The sequence below is a fragment of the Bos grunniens genome, chromosome 24 (genome assembly GCF_055505025.1).
Source record: "Bos grunniens cultivar Pamir isolate PY7600 chromosome 24, Bosgru_T2T1.0, whole genome shotgun sequence".
In the NCBI taxonomy this organism is placed as follows: Eukaryota; Metazoa; Chordata; class Mammalia; order Artiodactyla; family Bovidae; genus Bos; species Bos grunniens.
The window spans coordinates 41,313,722-41,320,403 of record NC_141188.1 but is presented as its reverse complement, the minus strand read 5'-3'; the positions used below and the strand labels follow the sequence as shown (position 1 = coordinate 41,320,403).

The 6,682-nt window shown below is 44.7% G+C and overlaps 1 non-coding gene across 1 annotated transcript; it reads right to left on the bottom strand.

Moving 5' to 3' along the window:
• Positions 1-1,583: 1,583 nt before the first annotated feature.
• On the bottom strand, positions 1,584-1,655 carry TRNAG-GCC (transfer RNA glycine (anticodon GCC)). The gene has a single exon. It is a non-coding gene; the product is annotated as a tRNA-Gly (tRNA).
• Positions 1,656-6,682: the final 5,027 nt, after the last annotated feature.

Below are 6,682 nucleotides of genomic sequence, written 5' to 3'. Positions count from 1 at the left end.
TTTTCACTCAGTGTCAAGCCCATTCTATTGGGAAGGAGATTAATTTATGATATTAAACCCTTGCAGAATCCCTTTGTTTAGAATTCATAGGGTTTTTGCTTTAAAATAATTTCTGATCAGATTATTTTTCTTTTTTCTTTGCTTGCTCCTTCCCATTTTGTTGAAGCTAAAAAGGAATGAGTTTGGACTGTTTATTATTTTTTTTAATTTCAGCCTCTGCCCCATTTATGCAAACTCCTCAGCCTTTTCTTTTCTTCTAGTTTTTCCCTAAGAAAAATGAAGCACATCATGCCAAGAGAAATATTTTCTTCATCAAACATCTTCCAAGAAACTGAGTTTTTGCTCCAAGTTTCTAAATTGCACTTCAAAAATCTCAAGAACCCTCCACATTTTATCTCACCCTTACTTTTGGAAACCTTAGCGCCTTTATCTTTGCCGAAACAGCCGTTTCCAAATGTCAAGTGCGATTTATTCCATTTTAAGTAAAGAATTTCAACTTAATCTACTTTTTTCAAATCTTTATATCTACTGGCCCAAACTATAGCTCTCCCTTGGACAATTCTTAGATGGAAGTGAGCCTTTTCACAGGTTTATCATGTCACTGCTGACCCTCAAGGAATCCTGTCTCCACCTTCCCCTAGCTTTCTATTTAGTTAGTTGAAATCACAGCCTCTAGGTTTCCATTAAGTTGTTAACATTTGCTACTAGCGTGTGTTTACCGCATGACATCGGATGTTACGACTGTCAACGGAAAACTTCACAAACTTGGAAAGGTTTGCAAATCCAGGTGCAGTTTTTAAAGGCAAAAGAAGGTTAGATCCATGGATCCTTCTAGAGGGACATAACCTTCTCTACCTCCACCTCCTTTCTTCTCGCTTGGCTAGCCACGGCATGAACTCCTCACAGAGAAAGGGCAGATTAAGGAGAAAAAAAATGAAAAATAGAAAAAAGGGATGGAAGCCAATCAGGCAACTATCCAAGGTATGAGATCATTGCTGGGAAAAGGCAGAACTCTAACTTTACAATTAATCACTCCTTGTCCTCACTTATACGTTGCTCAGTCTTTGTTTTGAGTCCTGCAGAGGTTAAAAGAGAGAGATGAATACTTTGTTAAGTGATTCTGTACATCAGATGGTATTCCCCATTGTGTTCTCACCCTGCTCTCTGCTCTCTCCCTCTGCCATCACTGTCACTCAGCAGGGATGGGACAAGACCTGACCATCAAGGCCAATGTCATTGCAGGTGCCATATCCTTATTGAAAGGATGTCCCTTTAAATTTACACCCATGATAGTAAATTTGCACGTTTGAGTGGACTGCTTTAGAGAAGGGCTGACTTCTCTGATGGTTGACATCCCTGGGCTGAGTTCACCGCCTCTTGTCCTGTCTTGGTTTCTTTGGTGCGTGAGTCTCAAATTTAGCTACACATACCCTTGGGATATGAAGCAATCTGTAGGATACCTGCATGCTAAGTCATTTCAGTCATGTCCGACTCTTTGCAACCCAATGCACTGTAGCCTGCCAGGCTCCTCTGTCCATGGCATTTTCCAGGCACGAATATTAGTGTGTTTCCTCCCAGGGGATCTTCCCAACCCAGGGATTGAACCTGGGTCTCCTGCATGGCAGGCAGACTCTTTACCACTGAGCCACCAGGAAAGCCCAAAAAAGAAAAATATGTACATGCAAATCCTGAGAGCTGCTTCAATTAAATGAATCTTTTTCCTTTTTATTTAGTTTATGGTGGTCTCTGCTCTACTTTATCCCATTATTTCACTTAATTGGTTGTGTTAAAATAGTTCATCATACTTTTTGTGTAAATGCAGTATTGTGAATGGTTTACTGCCTTCTTTTGTGGTCTGGGAACTAATTTCTTTCTCTTTGTTGAAATTAAAAGTCAATTGAAAATATGATCCAAATTAAAAATATTTATACTCAATTTCTTCAGAAATTTGCTTTGTGTAAAGTAAAGTGGCCCAGAGATGGCTGGGCTTTCCTCCCTGCCCGCGCCCACCCCAACTCTCACACAGGCAGAGTGGGAACCACCTGGTACCTGTGGGTGCAGACTCTGCCCCGGGGAGCATGGGTGAGGCCTCTCAGGTGGCTTGACGTGAGAGGCACGGAGATTCAGGGGTAACTGGTGTGACCCTCATTCTCCCTCTGCATGCATGCTAAGTTGCTTCAGTCATGTCTGACTCTTTGTGACCCCATGGACTGTAGCCCACTAGGCTCCTCTGTCCATGGGATTCTCCAGGGCAAAAATATTGAAGTGGGTTGCCATTTCCTTCTCCAGGGGATCTTCCCAACCCAGGGATCAAACATGTGTCTCTTATATCTCCTACACTGCAAACAGAATCTTTACTGCTGAGCCACCAGGAAAGCCTGTCATTCCTCCTCTGCTGTTACCCAATTCCTTTCAATTTCAATCAGTTCTCCTAAAAAGAAAAAGAAGGAAAATAATTATATATATATATATATACATACATATACACACACACACACACACACAAATATATTGATGTATTTGGGGTATACAGGGACCATGGGACTTGGATATGAGAGGGTTCTTGCAACAGTCTTGATCACCCGTCCATACCTCCCCTGGCATTTTCCTGTGGACCCTGTGGACTTGGCTGTGCCCCCGCCCCTCTGTTTCAGGAGTAATTCCAGGATTCAGAACCACAATCATGAGGAAAGACATCACCAGACTTTATACAACTCTTTCCCAAGAGAGGTCTCTGGTCAACCACAGCCTCTCTCTCTTTCCTGCTGACCTTTAACATAACTGCAGAATCTTTCACAATAAAACCTCTAGTTGCTGATTGGAGTTGACGCTCTAAATGAAGTATATTTGCCATCACTGGCTGGTGTAAGAAGCACCTCTGGAGGAATCCACTCATGCAAGTAAGTACCGCAGTGTTTGGAGCAGACCCTGCCATGCTCTGCCCATGTGTCCTTGACCTTACAATCTCAGTAAACATTTGCTGGACTCCCAGCTTCAAGCACCTGGATTTCCTTGCCTAAGTTCAGTTCAGTTCGGTTGCTCAGTCGTGTCCGACTCTTTGCCACCCCATGGACTGCAGCACGCCAGGCTTCCCTGTCCATCACCAACTCTCAGAGCTTGCTCAAAGTCATGTCCATCGAGTCAGTGATGCCATCCAACCATCTTATCCTCTGTCATTCCCTTCTGCCACCTTTAATCTTTCCTAGTAGCAGGATGTTTTCCAGTGAGTCAATTCTCCACACCAGGTAGCCAAAGTATTAGAGCCTCAGCTTCAGCATCAGTCCTTCCAATAAATATTCAGGACTGATTTCCTTTAGGATAGACTGGTTTGATCTCCTTGCAGTCCAAGGGACTCTTTCTATAACTAAAGGAACCCACTTTTCCAGCTTCACATGAAAGGCTAGATATGCTGGGAATTAATAATCGATGACTGGGCTTCTTTTGGTGGCTCAGTGGTAAAGAATCCACCTGCCAACAGCTTCAATCCCTGATCCAGGAAGACCCCACATGCCGTGGAGCAACTAAATTCATGTGGCACAACTATTGAGCCTGTGCTCTAGAGCCCATGTGCTCCGCAACAAGAGAAGGAACTGCAGTGAGAGGCCCTTGTACTGTAACTGGAGAATAGCCCTCACGTACCCACTCCAGTGTTCTTGCCTGGAGAATCCCAGGGATGGGGGAGCCTGGTGAGCTGCCGTCTATGGGGTAGCACAGAGTCGGACACGACTAAAGTGACTCAGCAGCAGCAGCAGCAGCCCTCACATGCCGCAACTATAGAAAAGCCCACACAGCAATGAAGACCCAGCATGACCAAACATAAATAAATTAGTTGATTTTTTAAATGGCTGCATGGCTGGTGGGAGCTGGTGTATAAATATCTTAGCTCCCTCACCCCTCAGATGTAACTCCTTCTTTGGGTTTAATCTGGGACCCACATCAAACAGTCATCACTTATATTTTTGCAATGGTAATTTGTTTGTTGATGAAACTTCACTTGCTTCTTTTCATTTTCTGTCTTAATTCTCCACTTCTCTGCTGATGTCTCCTGGAATCACTTCCCATGTGCAATCTAATTGTGATCTTTAGGGTGGGGAGGGCGGGGTGTTGGCTTTTGGAGGGACCAAAACTGAGACAATAGCTATTTCAAAAGTCTAAGGAATGAAGTCACTGTCAGCCTGAGTTATGCTCAATGTTTATTGTAAGATTAGGACCTTCTGTTGGGAGCTCCTGAGTAGAGCTGGGTGGCATGGGAAGGTGAGAACAGAGTGGGGCTGAAGGAAAGGACAAGGAGAGGAGGCGATTGTTCAAGAAGTCAGTTCTGTGGGGAGCTCAGAAACCTGGGAGGCAATCGGAGCTGTGCAGAGGAGCAATTGTGTGGAAAGATGGGAAGCCTGCCACTAACACACTGCCACCTTGGAAACTGTGCAATCTGATTGAAACAGACATCCATACCGGTTCTTTCTGTGCCGTGCCCCTTTCTTCTTAGGGCATTTGCATTTGTTGTGTTAGTCGCTTAGTTGTGTCCAACTCTGCGATCCCATGGACTGTAGACCACCAAGCTCCTCTGATCATGGAATTCTCCAGGCAAGAATACTGGAGTGGGTTGCAATTTCCTTCTCCAGGGGATCTTCCTGACCCAGGGAGCAAACATGGGTCTCCTGCAAAGCAGACAGATTCTTTACCTTCTGAGGCACCAGGGAAGCCCTGGTTAATTCCCATTTCCCTAACTAAAAAGATATGTAGATTGCGTCTTGAAAAATGTTAAGTAAACCATTGTACAATGCCTTCAATTTTGAGTAAGAAACCTGGTTTCTCATTTCCTTTGGCAATCTAATTGAATATTTCTTGTGAAAAATCACTTGAGGATAAGCACTTAAAATACATTGCCACCAGCCATGATCCTAATGCTTTCTGGTTTACCTACATGGAAAACACATAGATCATGATCAGGGCCCTGTAGCTGCCAAGGGAAAGAGTATTAAGATCATTTTGATTCTTTATACTGAATGTGTTTTCATCTTTACTGTAGAAGAAATCACCTGGACCCAAATGATTACTCAAGTCACTAAATCTTTTGACATAAAAATGGTAAAATCTTTTGAAAATAGATGATTTAGTAAGACCAAGATTAAAGTGAGTTCAACAAAAATCAATGGCCATGAGATTTAGTTTGTCTGGTTTGATCATCTTGTCTTTTTTTCAGGGGAGAGGAGCAGATACCAGAACCTCAGATGGGAAAACCTCAGATGAGAGAAGCCGTTCTCTCATCTTGAAGGATGTGAGGGGGGCACTGTATGGAGAGAACAGGCCAGTGGGAATCAACTCCCCTGAGGAAAGTCAACATGGCTACACCACCTGTTGTGTGTATTTACCGCAGTGGGAATTTTAAGGTGAAGTATGAAGTATGCAGAGACTATGGAAAGCTGTGACAAACCTAGGCAACGTATTTTAAAGCAGAGACATCACCTTGCCAACAAAGGTTCATATAGACAAAGCTATGGTTTTTGCAGTAATGATGTATGAATGTGAGAGTTGATCCATAAGGAAGGCTGGGCACCAAAGAATTAATGCTTTCGAATTGTGGTGCTGGAGAAGACTCCTGAGAGTGCCTTGAACTGCAAGGAGATCAAACTAGTCAATCCTAAAGGAAATCAACCCTGATTATTCATTGGAAGGACTGATGCTGAAACTGCAATACTTTGGCCACCTGATACAAAGAGCTGACTCATTGGAAAAGCCCCCCTGATGCTGGGAAAGACTGAGGGCAAAAGGAGAAGGGGGTAATAGAGGATAAGATAGATAGCATCACAGACTCAATAGGTATGTATTTGTGCACACCACAGCTAGAGAGTGAGCCACAAGGAAAGATCCTGCATGACACAGTGAAGATCTGGTGTGCTGCAAATATAATAAATAAATTTGTGGCATGGCATGTGTACTCAGTCATGTCAGCCATGGACTGTAGCCCCCTTGGCTCCTCTGTCCATGGAATTTTCCAAGCAGGAATACTGGAGTAGGTTGCCATTTCCTACTCCAGGGGATCTTCCTGACCCAGGGATCGAAACTATGTCCCCTGCATCGGCAGGCAGATTCTTTACCACTGCACTACCCAGGAAGTCCAATAAATAAATATTTTTTAAAAGAAAAAAAAAAGAAGAACCAAAATCCGAAGACTGTCAGGAGCTCCACGGTGGCCTTAGCTGTCCGCGGACTGCGGCTGTCCTCCTCCCCTTCTCTGTTGTTCCTATGTTGGCGCTGAGCCCTTGGGAGCTGCTCTCCTTGTCACCTCTGGATGCGGCGGAAGCAAGGGCGTCTGGTTAAGCCCTCAGCTGTCAGGTGGCTGGGCAGCTGCTGCCCAGGAGGCTGGCCAGGAAGTGCCAGGGCCCCGCAGGAATGCTGTGTATTTAAGTGGCTTCTCCTTGTCAGTCTTTCTCATTGCTTGTGGAAAAACACGGCACTGCTTGTTGCTGAGTCTCTTGGGGACCATCTGGGGGGTTAGGGACATCTCAGTTACCCAGCCAGGCAAGGGAGTGGGGGTATTCTGGTGGCCACATTCCTGGGCTGATAGAAGGAACACTCATCCCTCCTGTGGCCCCTCCCCAGCACGGCTGCCTCCCCTCACCTGCACAACTGTTCTGGTTGATGTTTGAGTCGTATTTACTTCCCTTTCCCCAACCCCATC